This window comes from Microtus pennsylvanicus, chromosome 4, assembly GCF_037038515.1.
Source record: "Microtus pennsylvanicus isolate mMicPen1 chromosome 4, mMicPen1.hap1, whole genome shotgun sequence".
Lineage (NCBI taxonomy): Eukaryota > Metazoa > Chordata > Mammalia > Rodentia > Cricetidae > Microtus > Microtus pennsylvanicus.
In genome coordinates, this window is record NC_134582.1 from 20,340,641 (window position 1) to 20,363,896 (window position 23,256).

The 23,256-nt window shown below is 49.1% G+C and overlaps 1 protein-coding gene across 8 annotated transcripts in view; it reads right to left on the bottom strand.

Moving 5' to 3' along the window:
* The window catches only part of Znf532 (zinc finger protein 532), a 98,214-nt gene that overhangs the window by 72,558 nt on the left and 2,400 nt on the right, over positions 1-23,256 (bottom strand). For 2 of the 8 annotated variants that reach the window (XM_075968457.1, XM_075968456.1), the window contains exons 1-3: positions 21,373-21,504; positions 19,773-19,823; positions 19,572-19,681 (exon numbers count right to left, since the gene is read on the bottom strand). The exons of 1 other annotated variant lie outside the window; for it this stretch is intronic. The gene's annotated coding sequence lies outside the window, so the exon portion shown is untranslated. Of the gene's footprint in view, positions 1-15,797; positions 16,055-19,571; positions 19,682-19,772; positions 19,824-20,639; positions 20,821-21,372; positions 21,505-21,967; positions 21,990-23,256 lie in introns of those variants that run through there. 5 more of the 8 variants (XM_075968452.1, XM_075968449.1, XM_075968450.1 and 2 more) reach the window with 5 other exon arrangements.

A 23,256-nucleotide genomic window follows, 5' to 3' on the forward strand; every position in this document is an offset into this window, starting at 1 on the left:
TAGGACAAGGTGTGCAAGCTAGTAAGTATGAATCAAACCATACAACCATCTATAGAGAGACACCCAACAGAAGCCTCTGCCAGTGGCCTCAACCGTCCAGATAGAAGGAAAAGGAAGGGAAAGGCTCAGGCAATTTCCTGGACATGCAACAAGTCCTTTTCTCCAATACTGAGTTTTACAACACTTAAAAGGCCACAAGCTCCTAGGATTCAAGAGGTTATCAAAACCTTGAAAAATACATTTGTAAGATAGATACAGCCGGAGAGGAACCTTTGGGGCCTCCCATAGCAGACAGGGCCCAAACCAGAGTTTATTTGAGATAAAGGAAATGGGAGGGGAGGGAAGAAGGGAGAGACACAGAAACAGAGACAGGGGAGGGAAGGCGCCTAGGGCTTGCCTTGGCAGGAAGAGAGCAATCTGGAGTGGGAGGAGCTTGTCTTTTAACAACGACAGTTTCTAAAACACCCCAAGGACGGAACAAAATTGAATTAAGGGGATAAAAAAAAGCCCCCCAAAACAGCTAGTAGGCCAGCTCTGTTCATAAAATTCCAAGGAATGCCTGAGAATCTACCGAGGAGTTAGCTTCAAATGAGAAAGTCAGAGGGAGATCAAAGCCGCAACAGGGTCAGTTTGATCCTTTTCTTGAGGAGGAAGGAGACTGGTTCGCATACACATAGCAAGTTACCACTCTAATACCCAGACGGAGCAAGAGTTCCCGGCTGGAGCAGTAACAATGGTACTCATCGTCCTACTATTTAAACTCCGGACAGAAGGAATTCTTTCCATTTCCATTCTCAATGGCAAGGTGAAAATCACGTGTATACTTTTTTTTCTTTGGTTTTTTGAGACAGGGTTTCCTGTCCTGGAACTCGCTCTGTAGACCAGGCTGACCTCGAACTCACAGAGTTCCTCTGCACTACCCAGTTCACGTGTATACTTTTGTGCATAGGGCTAGGCAGGTATAGTGGTTGTTATAATCTGCTGGCCTGGTCTGTCACCTGGGTACTCTGTCCCTTTAAAAGGTAAGCCCCTTTTAAGCCCACTCCCAACCCCTCTCTTCTGCCTCCTGCCTCCTAGATCTCTTTCCCTTCTCCTGTGGAGGTAACTACTCTCTCCCCTCTCTTCCCCTTCTCCCCTTCCCATAACCATAACCCACTAAATAAACTCTATACCCAAATTCTCTCTCTGCATGATGTATCTGTCTTGCACTGGCTCGGGGAACCCGCTACTGCCCCTCGTGGGACCGGTCCCCCACCACCTGTTTATAAATGATAACAGTGGTGAACACCTGGTCCTAGCACTCGGGAGGCTGCTAGCCAGACTATACAGCACGACTGTCTCAAAGAAGAAAAATAAGATGAACAATTAAAATGTAAGGGCTGAGCGGCAGCAGAGCACCAAGCAGACACTGGGAGACGAACTCCTCTGTGCTTGAGTCTAGATAGGGGTTCCACTACCCCACTCCCGAAGACTTCAATCACAGGCCAGGAAAAGGCCTCCACCAACCTGAGGAACACTGTCTTCATATTCCTGAAGAACCAGAATTTAATTTTCAGGTATCGCCCAAGGGATCTACAGGTAGGTAAAGGCAAGGGCCATTCTCCCCGTGGAATCACAGCTCTCTGGCTTATGCCACCAACAGCACAAGGCAAACCCTTCAGACATACACAAAACATTAAGGCAACCATTTCACAGGTAGCCACTTAGGTCAAACAATATCAATACATTAAGTAGTAAACACTTGGGCCCAAAACTGGATGCAGCTTCCCAGTTACCTCACTTCTAAAAGCTAATCATTAACTTAATAACAGGGAAATAGTCACTGATGTCTAAAGCAGCTCACAGAAACTTCTAATTAGTGTTCTCCCCCCTTTGAAGTAGAAATCAGAGCGTGCTGAGCCGATAAGCTGCAGTGTCGCCTCAGTCCTTGGGCAAGCCCATGCCTCATGACACCGTGTGCACGGAGCACTTCAGAAACCACAAGCCGCGCATCATCCTCTCCCGCTTGGGCTGGACCCAGCTCCTACCCCTTCAATCTGCTGCAGCCAGGGTGATCCTGCATCCTTCCCAAGCCCCAGTTTAGGACCGCCCAGCCAATGAGCATGGCCGTTCTGTCAGCCCACTCTGCATTCAGTCGCCACAGGCAGCTTAACTTACCCATTTATTTAAATGTATTGCACTTTCTTCAGCTGAAATTGTACAATATGTTCTTTGCCAAAACTCTAAAACCCAGCAAAAGGCCCAGGGGGTGACAGTTCATGTGGGAGAAGTTCTGGTAACATCTGGGATAGAGAGCATGAGCGCAAACATGCATGCCATGTAACACCACAAGCTCTGCGCTGCTGCTTTGTATTAGACAGGATCTCTCTCCATTTCTGGGGCTAGCCTTGATTGCTGTCCTAGCTCAACCCGAGTGCTGAAATTACATCACAGCGCTTTTACATTTCAACAAGTCACAGGCACAGTTCGGACGTCAGAAGGCTTCCACCATGTCATAACACTCTTCCATGGGTACGACACCTGCAACTATCCTAGAGCTCCTGTTAGAATCAGATCCTGAGCCTTTCAAAGGGAGACTTCTGCCAACACAAAGAACCCCAAAGAAGAATTCCTCGGAATTCTTCTAAAAGCAAGAACATGTCAAAAAACAACCTTTAGCAAACAGTGCTGACTTTCACACATCTAATTTAAAATCCAGATTTCTATTTTTAATTCACATGATAAAATTAAAAATTAAGGAAATGGACACATTAGAAAAATTAGCTCACCTCTAAATCATAACCTTTAGGGCTAAGGAACTAGCTTAATGGTTGGGCATTTCCCTACCAGGTACCCCAGGATCATTGATGCCTAGCATGTCTCAAGGAACAACTTGAGGAAAGCTATCCAAGGGACAGTGTTCTCTGGATTTCAAAGTGAAAAGGTGGTCTATAGGAAACAGCCTCACACTGGACACTTTCTCCCTCCTCAAAGATCGTAGCCAGAGGGAAGCAGCCTAGAGTAACCTGACCTACTCAGAAGTCAAAAAGTCCACAGAAGACCTGGGTCTCATTGCAGTCGCAGGAAAGGGGAGGGTGTGGGAACAGCAGCTAGTTTTTAAGGTACCTCTAGTCAAAGTGATTCCCAACAGGAAACTCTTTAAAACATTTGCAAAAACAGACCTCCAGACATTTTTTCTGTTTGGTTTGTTTTTTGAAACAAGGTCTCTCTACAGAGCTCTGACCTTGAACTTACTCTGTAAACCAGACTGGCCTTGAACTCATTGAGTTCTTTCTGCCTCTGCTTCCCCGATTACGGACATTAAAAATGTACGCCCAATTGGAGATACTTTTTAAACCTTGGTTGTAAAACAGGATTCATTTTATCTGGTGATTTTTTTCAAAGTTCATAATCACACACAGGAGTCCTAGGTCCCTTTTAAAGGGAAAGAGAAAAGCCATTTAGCTCGTGGGAAGAGATGAAAAAGACAAGTTGGAGAGGGGGACAGGAGCTCACGGAACAGTAGCCAGAGGTTAAGAGATGACTCAATAGAGGTAAGGTTATTTGCTGTACAAGCATGAGGACACAAGGAAAACAGCACATGTGGTCGTTCTCAGGTCTGTAACCCTAGTGCTACGAGGGAAGAGCCGGAAGATCACTGTGGCTTCACGGACGCTAGCCTAGATTCAGTGAGAGAGCCTGTACCTGCCGCCCCACACACACCCAAGGGAAGGAGAATGACAGAGCAGGGCAGTCACACTGATGGGCTTGGCACACACAAAGAATCATACAGCACACGCATACAGAATTTTTGAAACCCAGAGGCTGGCAGGAATATAGGCAGCACCGGGCAAGCTGCTTATTTTCCTACACTTGATCTCAAATTTCTCATAATCGTCACTGCAGACCTAGAGACCCGCTGATAGCCTCAGCTACACATGAAAGTCAAAAGCAAGCAATCCCCAAGAGCTACATGGTAAAGAGAAACCTGACTCCTATAAATAGTCCTTTGACCTCCACATGCACGCAGTGGCATGTGGGCACCTACACACAAACACAAATAAATAAATCCTATAACTTTAAAACAAACATTTAAGGAGCCAGGAATAAACTGGGCTCAAACAGAATAACTACCCTGGGTGGAAGAAAAGCAAATGCTTGGATCAGCCCAGGTGCTGGCAGTTAAGCAGGGACAGGTACTTAATTTAGTTGGCACGTGGCCTTTCTTAGGCGCCTGCTTCGCATAAGAACAATTCCCTTTTAAGGAAAAGGTACAAGTTAACCTAGGTGCTTTTTTCTCCTAACTGCGTTTTACAGATATATAGGATATGGATGAATGCCACACGGGTGAACAACTGGTAGGAGCTGGGGTCCACCTGAAACAGGTGCCTCTTTCCTTGTGGCAAGATGCTGAGTTTATTCACCTCTACCTAGCTAACCTCACAGCTTTCAACTCAAATGTGCTAACTAACTACTAAGTAGGTCTATCTAACTAACATGCTTGGGAAAGATAGGAAAAATTAGAGAAGCAAGACAGGATCATCCATACAGTGAAGCAGGAAAAGAAAATTCTAAATGAAAAGTTAATTTCATATTATTTTTAAAATCCAGAAATTATATAGCAGTGAGCCCAATGTTCACTGGCGATTCTTCCACATGGAGTGTATCGATTTAATATTTGACTTGATTTGTAGTTTCTAAAGGCACAGCTAAGTCTCCAAACGCTCGACTTTCCTCTAATGATCCACCCTGTGGTTTCACCCAGACTCTGCTCACAGAAAACCCTCTGTGGGGGCTGTGAGCCACTAGCCAACTAGGTTGATTTCTTTTAAAATATTACATTAAACATTCTATCAGAGCATAAAACTCCTTTACAGAAAGACACGAAGTCCTATCCTTTGTATTGTCTGAAAGGAGAGTAGCAAAGCAGTCTGAGATAATTAAAACCCAAGCACTGACCCAACCAGAGGCTTTGAAGAAGGCCTTCCAAGTCCCAGCTTCAAAGAAATCTATTTGCGTATTATTTCTACTCCCCACCAGCCCCAGGGGAACTCGGGGATGAAGCTCCCCAGAGCCCGGGGCTTCAGTCACTTCCTCAGGAAGTGGTCCAAGCACAGCAGCTCTCCAGGTCCCATCTCCAACACTAGGCCCCCAAGCCTGGGATCCAGAGCAGCAGTCCTGACCTACCAGGCCTGCCTGAGCAGACTCCAGGAGCTGAGCATTGCTGGCCCTGGGTCACGGCCCAGGTGGAAGATGATAGGCCCTACAGTTTCCCTTCCCTTCAGACCACAGCACCACCCAAAGCCCACGAGTGGCAGGGTCAGCATCCTGCTGACATGCTTTCTTTTTCTGGTCCATGCAGAAATAGAACTGTACTGACCGGCTGTGAGATAAAAGTTCCTGAACAGGCCACATCTACCCACTGAAGAAACAGTGTCCAGAAATACCTACTCAGTGTTTTCCTGTACAAAACAATGAATTCAAGAAGAGTAAGATTCTCAGGATAGCACTTCAAAGGGGAATAGTCTGCAAGAAAAACCTCAAATACAGCATTAAGAATTTATGTGGAATTAATGTGGATGTCAGGGATCCAAACTCAGGTCCTTAAGCATACATGCAGCTGAGCCATCTCTGCCTTCAACTGCAGCGCTCTTCCTGCTCCACTCCAAGTGCTGGTCACCAGATCCATCCACTCTTCACGTGGGTTATTCAAGTGGCTCTACGGTGAAAGTAGCGGAACTTTCCCCATGTTTCTCCCTACTTCAGTATGAACTGCCTTTAGTTAACAGAACCTATTTAGGGAATTCCAGTACTTCGTAACTAAGTCAAAAGTGGCCACAAGCACACTCCTAGTCAGGGGAGCACACACACCCAGACTCCAGATGCAATCCCTGCTGTCTATAAATGCCATGCTTTTTAGTGGCTTCTCCACCATTCTGCTTGGAGGTAAAATATAGATTTCCTAAATTAGAAGTGATATTTTGAGCACAGAAATGAGAGTTTCAAAGTTACTTCCCCTTATCACCTGAACAGACCTTCCAGATTTCTGGATCTAAGTCCCAAGTTCTGCTAGGAAGCTACTGTTCCTCAAACGTTTCTTCTCATATGCTTTTACAACTTAACAATTTTTAAATCTTAGATTTAAAGTATTTGCAAACATTTTTGAGATACCTAACATTAAAAAATACAAAGGAGGGGGGCCAGTGAGGCAGCCCTCCAGGTACAGACATATGCCACCACTACCCCAATCCCACACACTTTCCTTACCCCCCCCCACAGGCACACTGTTAAATATGTGAGAAGCCAAGAGCTGAAGAGATGGCTGGGGCTTAAGAGCACTGGGTGCTCTTGCAGAGGATCAGGATTTAGTTCCCAGCACCCACAGGGTAACTCATAACCACCTGTAAATTCCAGTTCCAGGGGATCCAATGCCCACTTCCACGGGCTCCTCCATGCACGTGGTGCATATACATCCACTCAAGCACACACACACATAAAACAAATACATATACATACACACATACATATGTGTACACACAAGAAACCAGATATGGTAGTGGTACACACCTGTAATCCCAGCATGAGACGATCTGAATTCCAGACTATCCTGAATTACAAGCAAGAACCTGTCTCAATCAAATCAAACCGGCAGAGAATAGAGGCTCATGACTGTACTCCCAGCAATTGGACAACATGAGTAGGGGGGAGAGGGGGAAAGAGTTGGGGGTGCAAACTTGGAGGTGGGGGTTAGCAGAAGGACTGAGTTGAGTTCAAGGCAGCCTGGGGCAACAGAGTCTCAAAAGGGAACATAAAGGGGAAGAGAAGAGAAAGGGGAAAGAGAGCAGAAGAGGAGGGGAGGGGAGAGGAGGTGGAAGACAGGAATACATGTTAGCTTCTGTCAACAGAGGTTTTCTTTTTTCTTGGTCTTCCCCCCACCCCCGGTTTTTCAAGGCAGGATTTTTCTGTGTAGCTTTGGAGCCTGTCCTGGAACTTGTTCTGTAGCTTCAGGCTGGCCTCAAACTCACAAGAGATATGCCTGCCTCTGCTTCCCAAGTGCTGGGATTGAAGGCATGTACCACCACCATCCGACAAGAGAGATCTTCTTAATAGAATTTTTATTACTCAAACCATTGACAGGGCTTCTGAGATGGCTCAGTGGGTACAGTACTTGCTATACAAGCCTAGAGACCTGAGTTCAAACCCCATAACCCACATAAAGGTGGAAGGAGAAAACTGACTTCACAGAGCTGTCCTCTGACCTTGACAGGTGCACTGTGGCAATGCACACACACCCCCCTCCATACACACACATGCACACATACATATGCACACATACACATACATGCATGCATGTAAGCATACACAAACACATGCACACACATAAATTAATTAATTTTAAAAAATTGTGTAAACTACTGTTCTCACTGCAAGATCTGAAGTCAGTGGTTTTCCAGTGAGGCCTTTATCAGCTGTCATTCTTAATGCCCTCACACGGAGGAGAAAGCATGCTCCTGGCTCTGAGTGGTAGACGCTGACACCAGAAGTTGGCCAAGTATGTACAACACATCCTCCATGTACATTCATGGAGCAGCTCCCCAACAAAAACGTCAACAGTCAGTACTGTCAGTCCAGCTAGGGCTCAGGAACAATACTCTATGCAAATACCAACACTTTCCGTGACTACCTCCATCAACCTCCAACACCAGAACCTTCGAAGGGCATGAGAAACCTGCTTCCCACACCACAGCTGTGCTTAGCACAGACTGGTGGCAGCCACTGCTCCAGTCTCACGCTGCCCTCCGGTAGGGAAGAATGGACCAACGGCCACGGAAATGGTGCCAGTGGTTAACTATGAGGCAATTCCCACTGGATGCCAAAGCATTAAAACCATTTTTTGAATTACAAAACACAGTACTTTTATCTGTAAACATGACTGAGAGCATCCCAAAAGTTAGACACTGCGTGCTGACAACTTCCTGAAGTAAAGAGGAAACAGCCTTGGGGGTGGCCAGAGGAGGGGTATTTACAGCACCTCGCCAGCTGCTGCAGAACTGAAGGGGAGACAGAGGAAGAACAGCAGAGCTGCTGGAGAGATGGCTCAGTGGTTAAGAGCACTAGCTGCTCTTCCAGAGGAACTGGGGTTCAATTCCCAGCACTCACATGGCAACTCCAATTCTGATGCCTTTTTCTGGTCTCCACAGATGTTACATGCATGTGGTGTACAAACATTCACACAGATGTACAGGTACCCATGCACATAAAAACAAATAATTTTTAAAGGAATTAGGGGAATGTTGGATTAGACACACACGCATACACAGAGGGAGGGAGAGGGGACAGGATAGTGAGTCCTATGATTTTCCCACCATGGCATCCAGGGCAGGAAGCAGGCCTCCAGGCTATCTGGTGCTTAGAGTTCCTCAGCTTAAGCGATATTGCAGATCCAGAAGTAATCTCTCTGGTGCTGGTTTCAGGGAACAGGGATAAACTCTAGATTTAAAGTGAGATGGAAGTGCTGCCAGCCCATTTTTCTAGCAAGTTCCTTTTCCCCCAAGGAAGAACCTCATGAACAAGCAAGTGACCACATCCTCAAACACACTGGAGAGTTCAGTGGCCAAGTTGGATGACCCACAACTAGGCAGAAGCAGAAAGATCAGTTCAAGGCTAGCCAGAGCTCCACAGTAAGAGCATCGCTGGAAAACAAAGACAGAAAAGGGCAAAGGCCAGTCTGGGGATTCTAGCAGAGAGGCCCAGAACAAACTAAGCCACAATGGTGGCGCTCCCAACAGTCAATATGAAGGTAGATGCCACCAGAATTCCCAGCAATCCGGGGGCACCAAAGAGTGTCCTTAAACCCCCTTAAAAGATAGGCACCTTGGCAAGGTCTTCAAAGGAGTAAACCAGGAAGATTTTTCCTACCCACAGTGACCTGAAACTAGAGCACAGCGTAACCAAAGACACTACAGTTCAATTTGAAACTCTAGCTGGAGTCAAGGATGTCCTAATGCTCAGAATTAGAGGAACAATTTTAATTCTGACCTGTCTCAACGAAACCATGAAAGGCCAACTGCTATACGTCAAGTGCAAAACTAAATATTTAACATTCCCCCAAACTAATACTAACCCGACCATCAGACAGGAACTTTACCGGATACTGTAAGTGCTGATGAGGATCCCAAGCATGTATACAAATGACTATATGAGAAGCGCTTAAGATGTGCACATGCAAGACCCTTAACATAGGGTCACACAGTTCCTCCAGTGACTCAGTCAAGACTCCTACCTCCAGCATGAGGAAAAGGCACTACTCACATGAGCCATGCGCTTGTGGAGCAGATACTGCGGGTTAAATGCTTCCTACATTATTTCACTTATTTACTGTGTATGTGGTAGGCACATATGAAGACAGAAGAACAACTCGTGGGAGTCAGTCCTCCCCTTCCACCAGGGACTGAACTAAGAGAGTCAGTCTGGGGACCAGTGCCTTTACCTTCTGAGCCATCTCACCTGCCCTACTATACTGCTGAGGTGAGAAAGAGAACAGACTCTTGGTTTTGGTTTCTATAGCTGTGGTTTTTGCTTTTGTTTTGGGAATCCCGTCCAGGATGGCACGGGTGGCCTGGAACTCCTGACGTTCTCGCTCACCCTTTAGACTACTGTGATTCATAGGCACTGAGACCTCACCCAGCTTCATAGACTCAAGTTCCAAACTAAAGAGCTCCGGCACCTCAGCTCTGAACGAGGGTGAAGAGCAGAGCTATGACCAGGAACAGCTGGTCTGACGGCAATGCAGTCTCATCCATGATGCTAGGAAGCTTCAGTTCCTTCCTCATGCAACAGGAACACACCTGCCCTTCAGAGACATGGAGAGTCTTAACCACCCAGGAACCGATGGTTCCAATTGATTTCCTAATTGCACCTTCCCAACACGACGACGTAACTACCTCTTCTTCATCATTTCTTTTCATGATTTGTTTTGTTTTTGAGGTTTTTTTTTATGATGTGGGAGTCTTCTGTTTTGTGCTGATTTCATTGGTTAAATAAAGAAACTGCCTTGGCCCTTTGATAGGACAGAAAATTAGGTAAGCAGAGTAAACAGAACAGAATGCTGGGAGAAAGAAGCCGAGTCAGGCAGTCGCCATGATTCTCCCACCCGACACAGAAGCATTTTAGGATCTTACCGGTAAGCTACCACCTTGTGGTGGTACACAGATTATTAGAAATGGGTTAGATCAATATGTAAGAGCTAGCCAATAAGAGGTTATAACTAATGGGCCAGGCAGTGTTTAAAAGAATACAGTTTCCGAGTAATTATTTCAGGGCATAAGCTAGCCAGGTAGCCAGGAGCCGGGGCAGCAGGAACGCAGCCCATGCTCCATACAACATTTTTATTTGTTTGTTTGTTTGTTTTGAGACAGGGTTTCTCTGTGTAATTGAGCCCTGGCTGTCCTGGAACTCGTTCTGTAGACCAGGCTGGCCTAGAATTCACAGAGATCCACCTGCCTCCCTCCTGGAGTGCTGGGATTAAAGGTGTGTGCCACCACCACCCAGGTGCAAATAAAAAATACTTTAAAAGAGCACCTGGTGGCTATAAAGATAACTCCTGGTTAAAGTGCCCAGTGCTCTTCCAGGGGACCAGAGTTCTGTCACCAGCACCCATGTTACACTGCAGGCTGTAACTGTAGCTCCAAGCCCTCATCGGGCCTGTACAGGCACCACGTGCATATGCCAAACACACAGAGATACACATAAACATAAATTAAAAGTTTAAAACATATTAACAACAGAACACTTTCCACCCCAGCTTGTAAACCTACCTAAGGGACACACGCAGTTCACTTCTCCCCGCCTGACTCAGTCACATAATGGCTGTGCCAGTGTCGAAACAAAGGCAGCTTCTGACCCTTGTGCATTCTCTACACAACACTGAATCTTAAATGTAGCAGGGATAGATAACTAAGATAGGAGAAGCCAATTGCTACAAAAAAGCAATGGGAGAAAGGGAAGAGGGCAGTGGAGGAGAAGGGAAGGAGAGAGAACATGCTAACACAGACCAGTGGCCCTGTCATTATAGCTCCTAACATAGCAGTCCTGAGTTTTGGGAAAGATTCTCACAAGTCCACTGAAAGCTGCCAGTCATTTAGAATGGGCAGTAACCCTGCCTCCCAGACACATCTGATAGGGAGGGGCAGCTGGATGCTTTCTTGACAAGCAGAAGAAGAACTGAATGCATACAGATGATGCCCACTTGTATTTCAGATGAGGACATAGAGCCAGGCATGATAGCAGACAGCTGTAATTCTGGCACCCAGAAAGCTGAGGCAGAAGGACTGTCACAGACTCATGGCCAGCCTAAGCTATATGGAGAGTACCAGGCGAGTCTGGGCTACATAGCAAGACTCACCTCAAAAATAAATAAGCAAGCAAATGAGGTCATGGAAACAGGGCTGAGCAAGAGCCATATTTGGTCACATGTATTAGAAAGAAGAAATGTAGTTCTATCAGGATGGCAGGTAACTTCCTTGGCTCAAGTCCTCCTGGCAGCTGCCACCTCTGCCTCATAAGGAGCTCCCCTTCACTCTGCTGTCCTTGTGTGTGACTCTAGGCCACAACAGCAAACCCTCAGGAGTTCATGTCTTCCACCACGCAGCAACCCTACAAGAAACTGCTGCTCCCTGTCCTCATGCCCTTCTGCCACACCAGTATCTTGTCCCCTTCCACATGGAGGCTGAGTCCCTGACATGATCCTTCCGAAGACTCACGCACTCACCTGTTCAGCTACAGGCACCAGGGAGCCTCTCCTAACAGCCTGATCCCAGCCACCCTGCACTCTGATGTAGCTCTCCATTCTGCATCCCCGTGTCCTTGCCTGTTTCTCTGCACTGTGACCATCACCTCTGACGTGACTTCTCATGTCCTCTATGGGCTAGACTCCTGCTCACCCTGATTCTTGGCATACTCCAACCCAGATTTAGCTTGTCCCAGCTATATTCTGAATTTTCCACAGTTCTGACACTCAAAATTTCTCTCCCTTTCTCCAGGGCTGCCCATCCTGGTCCCCATTCCTCCAAAGCCCAGTCCAGTTCGACTGCAGCAATCTGTGATCCCACAGCAGCCCAACAGACCCAGAGACTCCCACCATGCAAGGAGCAAGACTATGAGCTAAACTAGCAAATGACAGATTCAGCCAACAACTAATAAGTCGCTGTCCACGCTCCAGGTTCATATTTGATAGAACTGGGGCAAGCTGTCCATGATATAAAACTACACTATGATTTCTGTGTTAAGGCAGGATTTTGTAGAGGTGGGGGTAAACTTCCTCATTTGACACATCTGTATCACTATCTCAGAGTTCATCAGTTTGCCTTCCCACTGTTCCAGTCTCTCAGAGCTCAATCACTCCGCACATCAGCCCCTTCCTACAGCTCAATTTCCTGGCTGGCTGGAACTCCGAAGTGACCTTCCCGGGAGAGCTGGTCCCCTGGCCACACTGCTGACAGCACTTTACCACTTGCTGAGAAAGGAGTGTCAGCCGCCTTCCGAAGCTGCTGTGCAGTGCATCTCCTGTAACTCACTCTCAAGTCATCATTCACCTCAGTGCCTTGTCGGCTAGAGAGACAGACATGGTGACTGATTATAGACTCTGAATTCCTATCTCTCACTATGATCCCAAATCACTGAGACAACAAAACTGGCAGGCACTGTTTGTGTACTGACCCAAGGCCTAGCAGCCCTATGACATCTTTTGCCTTATTAGACTAGAGGTGCCAAAGGGAAACTGGGAGAAGTGGCTCTCATCGATAATTTCAGCTCTCAGGATGATGCAGGATTGCCACTAGTTCAAGGCCAGCTCAGTCTAGAGTTCAGTTCCTTCCCACTATTCCAGAAATCACAAAAACCAATGCCCATTACTACCCCCAGGAATCAGCCTCCAAAATGAGTCTGCGCCTCAAAAAGCAAAGGCTGGAGTTGAACAAACACCTGTTTGCCTTTAGGTCCCCAGGACTGATCTACACGCCACAAAGTTCTAATTATGGAAAGGCACAATCATCAACTTTACTGAAAACCATACAGTACTGGTGTGTGGGGCCAGAGGATGATCCAGCAGTCAGGGAGTGCGGGGAGTCATGTGACAGCTAAGAAAGCCTCCCGGTGTTTCTCTAAGATTATATTTCTGTCTGCAGATGCCAATGACCATGAATTTGCTCTCCCTGCTCGAATGTCCTGCCTGAAAAAGATGATTAAAAGAATTCTTTAAGCTATGTTTATTTATGGTTGGCTTATTCTGATCTCATTTTCAATTCACTTCGCTTTTCTCTTATTTTCAGCGCACATAGAGACAAAAGCATCGCTCTAGTCTCGCTTCCAATTTGTGCCCAGGAGAACTTCTGTCCTTCCAATGTGCTATTTCTAGAGCCAGCTCTCTGGTACAGAGAACACATTCTCCTCTCTGTGTGCTGACTGGTCAGGAAGGCGCTGGGTGTGTCTCTGAACTCATCACTGCAGCCTTAGAGGACAGTTGCCCACCCGCCTCAGCAGCTCAGGGGACAGTCGCCCACCCGCCTCAGCAGCTCAGGGGACAGTAGCCCACCCGCCTCAGCAGCTCAGGGGACAGTCGCCCACCCGCCTCAGCAGCTCAGGGGACAGTCGCCCACCCGCCTCAGCAGCTCAGGGGACAGTCGCCCACCCGCCTCAGCAGCTCAGGGGACAGTCGCCCACCCGCCTCAGCAGCTCAGGGGACAGTGACCCACAGGCCTCAGCAGCTCAGGGGACAGTGACCCACAGGCCTCAACAGCTCAGGGGACAGTCGCCCACAGGCCTCAGCAGCTCAGGGGACAGTGACCCACAGGCCTCAACAGCTCAGGGGACAGTCGCCCACCAGCCTCAGCAGCTCAGGGGACAGTGACCCACAGGCCTCAGCAGCTCAGGGGACAGTGACCCACAGGCCTCAGCAGCTCAGGGGACAGTCGCCCACCCGCCTCAGCAGCTCAGGGGACAGTGACCCACCCGCCTCAGCAGCTCAGGGGACAGTGACCCACCCGCCTCAGCAGCTCAGGGGACAGTCGCCCACCCGCCTCAGCAGCTCAGGGGACAGTGACCCACCCGCCTCAGCAGCTCAGGGGACAGTGACCCACCCGCCTCAGCAGCTCAGGGGACAGTCGCCCACCCGCCTCAGCAGCTCAGGGGACAGTGACCCACCCGCCTCAGCAGCTCAGGGGACAGTGACCCACCCGCCTCAGCAGCTCAGGGGACAGTCGCCCACCTGCCTCAGCAGCTCAGCACTCGACTCTATGGCATCTGCTATAACTTGGGTTCCTCCTTTGAGCACACTTTCAGAGCACATAAAGACAAAAGCATCTCTCTACTCCTTCTCGCTGACACTCTGTGCTCAGAACTGCCTCATTTTCTCACAGCTATGTATGAATAGGAAGAACCTACCACACAGAAGGTTCAATGAGTTTTAGGCATCCAGGTAGTCTTCAAACTGGTTCCTCCACTGGGAGCTATGATCTGCCCAATCTGACCTCTGGCCCAGTTAGCCACACCAAAAGAGCTAAGAGGCAGAGGGCCCCATCCCAACCTGAAATCAGCAAATCAGGGCCCTTTATCAGTGCCAGTCCCTTCCCATCTCTTCTTCTGACTTGGTCACCTCAAAACAGAAAAGACCAGGTGCCAAGAAATCCACGTAACCTCCAGAACCTTCCTTCAGTCTTCCTGCCCCATCGCTCCCCACATCCAGTCAGGCACCACCACATGCGACTGGTCCCGGTATAACCTGCCCCTCCACTCCATTCTCACAAACAGTGCGCCCAGCCTTCCACGTAAAGCCGTAGACTTTCTCCCCTAAATTGCTACAGGTGTCCCCATTTGATCTCCCTGTCCCTACCCTCAACAGCTTCCACTCAATTTCCAGGTATTCCCACAAGACTTTGGGGATGAAGGCTAAATCCTTCTGCTAATACTAGTGCCCAGATCACGAGGACTTTCCAGAAAGATCAGAAACAGTCTTGTTGGACCTTCTCTGCCTCGTGCATTAGTATGGCTACCACATGCCTACCAGGCTTTCTATGTACCTTCACTGCTCCATTGCTCGCGTGCTCTTCCTGAACCTGGGGCAGCCTCACACACTCAAGGGCTTTCCAGGTTCAGGTTTCCACCTCTTGAGGGCTCCTCCCGGACAATGGCAGTAGATGCCCGGCCACAGTTCTAGGACAGCTAGCTCTATGGGCTACTTCCTACTCTTTGCTCTCTGGCTTCCTCTTTCCTCAGCATTCCCAGAACCTGGCAAGATGCCTGCTGCTCAAAAAACAATGAAGTCTCTGGTACCTTGAGGCAAGAACCTTCACACTTGCATAGCCTGACCTTTCCTGGGCTCACCTCCCATGCCACTGGCTCTGCCTATTCTCCTGATCCAGAAAGTGATTTTATCCTCAGCCCTCCCTTCCTCCTTCATGAACTCAAAGAAGTTTAACCAAAACAGGAAAAAAAAATCTAACACTAAGGGTTAGAGACCAGCTTCAGTAGCCTGGGCTACACATAAGGAAGACGTACCCCAAAAAAAAAGGACTTATTTTCTCCACTCCATTGCCATGACAGTGCCCAAATGCATCCACCTCCTTACAGGGTATCCAGTGACTTCAAATGGTAGGCATTTTTGAAGAAAACTATCTCTAGACAACCAAGATTTCAATAGAGATCTTCGGTATCATTTTCCAAAATTTCAGTTCTATTAATTGTGTGGTGTTTCACTGAACTGACTGCCAAAACTCGTCTTGAGATTAAAAATAACTGCCGGAAGAAATAAAAGGCTGTTTTACCACTTGCAGCTCTTTGTTTCCATTTTGGCTAATTCCGATTAGTTCAGGGTGATAAAGCATGTCAGCCCATTACAGCTCTGTTATCACGGCCATCTCACTAATGTCTTCGTGGTCACCAGCTCTCTTCTCTGGGAAGTCTCAACTGCAGCTGTCAAGGTCGGATCTCTTCTGGATGACACAGGGAGCTGAATTCATTTCATTTCAACTTCAAATTTATATACATGTACCAGATAATGCTGAGTATTTACAAAAGTAAAAAACTAAAACTGCTGGCACGAAACCTGTGCACGGGTATTTACGGTAGTCTTTGTTTTCTCCACAATCACCTGAAACTGGAAACAACGGTGCTCTTCAGGCAGAGAAAGACGAACGAGCTGTGGTACATCCACACAGTGAACTAGTACTCAGCGACAAAAAGAGCCCAGAAGTGACACACAAAACAGTAAGGACGTATCTCGAGTACATCTTGCCAAGTGGAAGATGCCATTTATAGAACATTCTGGGAAAACCCAGACAGTATGGCCAGGAAAAAGGAGAACTACAGTGAAACTTCGGTGGCCAGGGGTTCGGGTGGGGGACCAGTTTGCCTCAAAGGGGCAGCAAGAAGTTTCGTCATGATGGAATTATTCTGCATGGATTACGTCAACTCATACGTGGCTCTATTTACATGTCAAAACCTAACAAGTGATACTCCTGAGCAAATGTCACTGCGTATAAATTAAACATTTACATCCTTTAACCATACCTTGATTAGTGACTATCCCTAAAACAACTTAACACCAACATATTGGGGCTTCTGTGCCGCTGTCTCTGAGGGCTGCTGTCTCAGTTCTGACACTTGGAGGGGTGAGGAAGAGATCTGTGGGGGCTGAGGAAGGAGCGGTCCCAAATGTCCTTAAGATCCTTGTCACCGGTACCGCCACTCTTTTTTAAGGTTCCACGTCAGGACAACTTCTGCACAGGCCTTACTTAGCAAGGCTGAGTTCCACCAAGGACATGAGCAAGGTCACTCAAAACCCACAACACAGAAGCTTGAGAAGGATTTCAAAGAAAGGGGGGAGGGCAGAGACCAAATCCTTACACGAACTCAGTCTAGTCAAAAGTGTAAGCAAAAAAAAAAAAAATCCACTTAAATGTGGTCTACCCCCTTCCCAGACTCCTTAAAAATGAGCTGCACGGCTGGATGGGTGTGGCGGCACATGCCTGTTACCTCAACACTCAAGAGTCCAGGCAGAAGGATGAAGTCTGAGGGGAGCTGGAGCTATATATCAAAACCCTGTCTCCAAGGTGGGTGGGGTGTTTGGGAGAAAGGAGGAGAGGGTGGGAGGAAGGGCAGGAGGGAAGGAAAGTGAGAAAGACTATGAACACAGAATGAAACCCTGAACCAGGTTAGACTGAGCTGTTAAAAAAAAAAATACCTTGGATTGAGCGCTCCTTAACATGGAAAATATGAGTCAATTGCAGGCAAAGGAAGAAAACAAGCAAGTGTTCACCACCCAGTTACACTCTGTTTCCAGTGAGCTCTCGCCAAACCCGCACATTCCTGCTGCAGACAGGGAAGGCCCGAAGGTCCTCCTCAGAGACTGCCTCAGGAAACAGGAGCAGGCGCCAGCTGTAGCTCCAATATGGGTGCCATGGTGTTCTCTCCTGGCTCTCTCAGAAAGGAGCATGCCCTTGCTTATTCTCCAGACCGCTCTGGGTCCCTCCCCCCCTCCCCCGCCCCCCAGGAGACGTGGGCCTGCTACCTTGTTACAGCCCAGCCTGAGATCAACACCTGAGGCCAGCTCCAATCCAAGATGAGCTCATGATTGCTGCCTGGGAGAACCAGCTCCCCAGCCTCCAACAGCATTTGCAGCTGGAAAGACTGGCCTAAATGCAAAACAAATGCTATTTTGAGGAGAGGCTTCTGGGGGGAGGGGGAGAGGGGGCAGGGTGTGTGTGTGTGTGTGTGTGTGTGTGTGTGTGTGTGTGTGTGTGTGTGTGTGTGTGTGTGTGTGTGTAACAAAGCTAAAACCACCAAGAGAGTGTGTGTGTGTGTGTGTGTAACAAAGCTAAAACCACCAAGAGAGTGTGTGTGTGTGTGTGTGTGTGTAACAAAGCTAAAACCACCAAGAGAGTACACCAGACCAGAACATTCCATGACATGCAGGCCCTAAAAAAGGCTTTTAAAATACATCCTCAAGAAACGGTCATTGTAAGGGGCGAGCAGTGAAAGTTAAATAAAACCCCTGCCCCTGGAAAGACAGGAATGAAGGACTAAACGATAGAATAGCTTATTGTATTAGGCTAATTAAGGCTTATCACATTAGCCATCTGAGTTTTAGCTGGCACCAGAAACGCAGGGGTCAACACGCCATGCACTATAGACTGGAATATGCTCGACAAGCACTATCCCTACCACACAACTCTGGCCGTCGGAAACGAGGTAGAACTGAAAACCAATTTTAGCACATGATTTGCAAAGGACCTTCTTCCATCATGGAAGCCATTTGCTGGTATATCCGTCTGCGATCACATTTATCTCTATTAAATACTACATAAAATATTCCAAGCTAACCAAGCACTCTAGTCTCCCCTCTTGCCAGTGCTAGCACATGGGTGACTCTCTGCAGCCCCCCCACCCCCATTCCAACAATAAAAACCCCTGCATACTCAACGCCCTTCACTGCTGACAGACTGCCCACCACTGCCAGCACACTTCACCAGCTCTAAGATGCTCTGCATTTCTGAACAGACTAGTCTGCTGGAGCCGGAGAGGAACATGATACGCACTTCAAAGAGAGAAAATGTATTTGCAATCAGGTCTCCCATGGGCTCCTCTTGACTGTACTTTTACCAAACCAGCAGAAAGGCAGAACCAGCTCTGTTGGCTGAGATCATATTGGACCTGACTCTGGTGTGACTGGTTTCCTGTTTGGGGAAGTTGCAGTTCTTTGCACAAGGAACCCCAAGGCAAAATGTTTAGTGTTCTCCTGGAAGCTCCCAGGGCCTTTGTCTTCCCTGACTCGCTGCCCTCCTCTGCATTCTCCTCTCCTCTCCTCCTCTCCTAGCTCTAGTTTACATTTTTCTACCAGCCCAATTCTAAATGCAGGAAAGCATTAGACATTTTCTACCACCCACTACAGGAAAGCTGCAAGCTAACAGTCATTTTTTTTTTTGCACAGATAAAGCCGGACAGACCTGGGTTCCTTCTAGTCTTTCGCTAGTCCCCCACACTGAGATGTATGCCACAAATAATCCATTGGCGAACTCACTGTCGACAGCCCCCAAAATCAATAAAGGACATTCCACCACTTGACTGAAAATCCTTTCAGGTCAACACGGAGAGCGTGGAGAAGGAGAGGTGATAGATGAACAAAAGACAATCTACCTCCAGGCTCCTCGGATCCTAAAAAGCTGGCTGGGCTACTTGGAAATGATGAAGCCCTTCCTTTTCTTACAACTGTGGGCAAAATGTGCCATGTGGACTGCTTCTATGCAAAACCCGTGCGTTCACCACAAGGCCCAGCCGCCTACCGCCCTCCAGACATGCCTTTCCAGGCCTGACTCTTTCAAATGCCCAGGCACATGCGATTTAATGAAGGCATTCAGATCTCGCCTGGATAACACCATCAAAAAACTCAGTGGAACCCACTAAGCATGGACAACATGAAAGGTATTTGGTCTCCTCTCTGAACCCCATTTATCTCCAGGGTACCAAACCCACTGGCGGTCTGTGTCAGAATGGATGTGCAAATTAATATTTAAATTCATGCTAAAAATAGCTTATCTCACCTTGTGAACCTTGACCTTTTGAAAAGACTTTGGACCAGTGCTCAGTTACTGTCACACGGTTGCATTCTCTGCAAATATGAAAGGGTTAAAAGCAGCCCCAGTCAACAGGCCTACAAGGAAGAAAAAAAAAAAAGACAGCATGTATGGCTGACAACATCACTGGATCGCATCTATGCTCATTTCCCAGAACAATATTGTTACCTTTTGGCCTTCATAATAGTCCCAAGAATCCCCAACACCCTTTAGTAGCATCTAAAAGGAAAAGCACAAAACAGAACATAGGCTGCAAGAGAAAAAGGCATGCAAAGTAGCATTCTCCAGCAACAAACCACCATCACAAATCCGTCAGTTCATTCTGGTTGTTTCCTTAAAAACAGAGAGAGAGAAAGAGAGAGAGAGAGAGAGACTGCACAAACCAAGTGTCCCCACCCTAACAAGACACATACTTTTTTTTTTCTTTAATAAGGGTCATAAATCTCAGCTCCTTGTCCATCCCTTAAGCAAAAGCAAAAGGCAGGAACAGCCCAACTCGTCTCAGCCACTGCAAACCTGCACCTCTCGCCCATCATCCCTACACAGGCTCTTTTAGGGCTCCATTAGTCACGTACCAGTGCTGTGTGGTGTCTAAGTGTGCATTAACATACTGGGTTGGGATGGTACCTTCCTGCAAGCTCCTCTGCTTTTGGCTGCCATGAAGGGAGGAAGCTGCTATCCCACTGTAGTAGCTCAGTGACTGCATTGTGTTCAGGAGCTGATCTGCCTCAAACCAGTTTCAGCCGGTTCTGGTCACCCTACATAAAAAAGCTATGGCAACCCTCGCTGAGTTGCCAACAAGTCCCTGAAAACCATCAGCACAGGGTGGTTGCTCGCTGGGGGGTGGCCTCTCCCTTTTAGGGCTTCCTGAGGAGGGAAAGGTCATTGTGTGTGCCCCCTCCACACGAGCACAGAACCCTGGAAAGGCTCACCTCACGAGCCCCCCACAGCCTCTCGGGGCTCATCCCCCTCCCCTCCAGCCCGAAGCCCACCGCAGACACTGTTTTTCCCCCTCCTTCTCTTTCCCCCACTTACCTCCCACAACCTGGCTCAGATCTTTGTGTACGTGTATGTCAGTGTGTGTTCTCTGTGTTGGTGGCTGACAAAGAGCCCCCAGGAAAGCAATCTATGTGTGTCTCCTCACACAGGATGCGTCGGCTGCAGGAGCCGGCCTGGCCTCCTAGCAGAGTGGTGCTGGCTTGTTGACCAGGCTCCTCTCTGCCTGTCACCCCCACCCCACCCAGCCCCCTCCTCCCTTCCGTCCTTCTCCTCTCTCTCCCAGCCCTGTCACCACCACCACCAGCAGCCCCCCCAGTCTCCTCCTCCTCCTCCAACCTTCTCTTCTTTCAAGCACCTGGGGGGGGAGAAGTCCAAATCCCTTCACCTCTGGGTAGTACACTGGTGAGGTGTGGGGCTCAAGGGGACAAGTCAAGGAACAGTAGGGAAAGAGGGGGCACCCAGGCCTTGGGAAAATCATCTGTGCACAACCAGCTCTGGCGGGGGAGGCGAGCCCGCGCTCACGTGGCCCCCTCTGGAGCCGGTGGGGCCTAGCAACACCGGCCCTGCCTCGGGCCCCCCCTTAAGAAGCTGGCTGGGCGCGAAGGCCGTCCGTCCCCAAGGCCAGGGTGGGACAGGCCGCCGCACTCAGGCCAAGGGGCCTGAGCCTCGCGCTCGCCGTGACCGGCGGGGTGGCACGAGGGGCCCGATGCCCCCTCCCGCCCACGTCCGCCCGTACCCCCACGGCCCCCTGTCCCAGGCGCACACCCACCCCCTGGCCGGGCGGGCCTCCGCAGCGCTCAAGCCCGGGTGTCCGGGCCGCGGCTCGGACGACCTCTGCTCCGCGCGCCGCCGGCGGCTGCTGCTGCTGCGCCCGCTGCAGTGCGAGCGGCGGCGGCGGCGGTGGCGGCGGCTTCCATGCTACGGGCGTGTCGCGCCTCCCCGCCGCCGGGGTCTGTGTGCGAGAGCGGGAGCTGGGGCCTCGCCACCCTGGGGCTCCCCGCCGCCACGGCCTCGCCGTGCGCCCGGACGCCGGCCCCGCTCCCGGGCGCGGGCTCTAGGCCGCGCGGCGGCGGCGGCTCGGCCCGGGCCACGCCGGGGCCTAGCGCTCGGGCCGCCCGGGCGGCGAGCGAACAAAAGGGAGCGCGGCGAGGGGGAGGGGGCGCCGTGGGGGAAGGGAGCCCGAGCCGGGCGGCGGAGCGCGAAGCCCGCGGCCGCGACGCCCCACCGGCCCGCGGCGCCTCGCCCGGGTAGACGGCTGCGGGCGCGCGGCACGGCACGGCCCGGAGGTGCTGGTGGCGGTGCTGGGGACGGGGCCGAGCGGGGGCTGTTTTGCTGTCTTTTCAAACGACACTTGAGACTCTCACCTAGTCCTTTTCCATGGCCCCAAGCCGCGACTTACTGGAGTGGAAGGAAGCAAGGCCTCGCCAAAGATGGTTGAAAAAAAAAATGCCCGTGAGCCTCTCTACCCAGGATCTTGAAGCCAAGGTGGTGGTTGTGCTGTCCTCCTCGTAATGGTGGCAAATAAGTAAGAAGAGAGCAAGCTATCTTCAGATAAATTCAATCTGAGATTCTCCCAGGAGGTGGAAGAAAGGGCTCCCTTCTGTTAGTTAGTGGTTTGGAGCCCTTTTCGCCTTAAACTGAGCCACAAAAGAATGGAAGACACCCCTGGGGTGGGGAGAAAGCCCTGGTGTAAAAGACACACGTTTTTGCTTTCAGAGAAAAAGCCACTGGGGCCAGATTGAAGCATGGCATGTTCGGTTCATGTATGGTGTATTTTTTTTTTAAACGGGGGAATGATATGAGCAAACACGCAGTAATAGCTGGGTCTTTAAGTTCTATAAGGGAAATGGTGCACAAATGGAACAAGCACAAGTTGTACATACAGCAGGTGGTCATGGCTTACAGAACACAGGCAAAAAGATACATACAGAAACCCAGCCAAAGGCCAGGAAGGGAGATAATCGTAAGCCATCTGAGACGGAGGTGCAGCGCTTCCTTCTACGCCAGATGAAGTATGCTGTTTTCCAGCCCTGTCCTGGTGCCCATATTGAGCACAGTCGAGCACGCCACTGAAAAGGTTTCTATTTTTTTTGATGTTGTTTAGACAAGAGAAACCTCCATGTTGAGCTAATTGTACTGACTTGGAAGCAGGACAAAATGGAAGATCTGGAAAAAAAAAAAAAACTGCCACCATTACCTCCTAAAAAGGCTCGCTCCTGTTTGCTTGCACTCTGAAGACAACACTATCACTGGAATAGCAGTGAAGAATCCTGGCAGAAGTATCCCTGTGTGCTTTATTTTAAAACAGACTGGTGGATGTCTGCATAGTGACCAGAGAAGTTTTCCTTTTAAATCTCAGTATTCTCTTGCGTTAACTTCCGCTGAGGAGGCCATTGTTCTCCGGGTTAGGGCACCCGTAGCATGTGCACTGTAAAAGATCTTGTGCTCGCTGAGACTTTTCATGCAAATGACTTGAATTATTGTCTCACATGCGAGTTCTCGAGTTTCAGCCTGCGCTTGTGCCACGATGCACTCAAGTTGACATGCATATCTGCATAGGTTTAGGAGGAACCTGCGCCGGCTGCAGATTCTGCCAACCGCAGCATTAGGTGTACCAGTGTTACAAGATGAGGAAACTGAAACTCTCATCTTC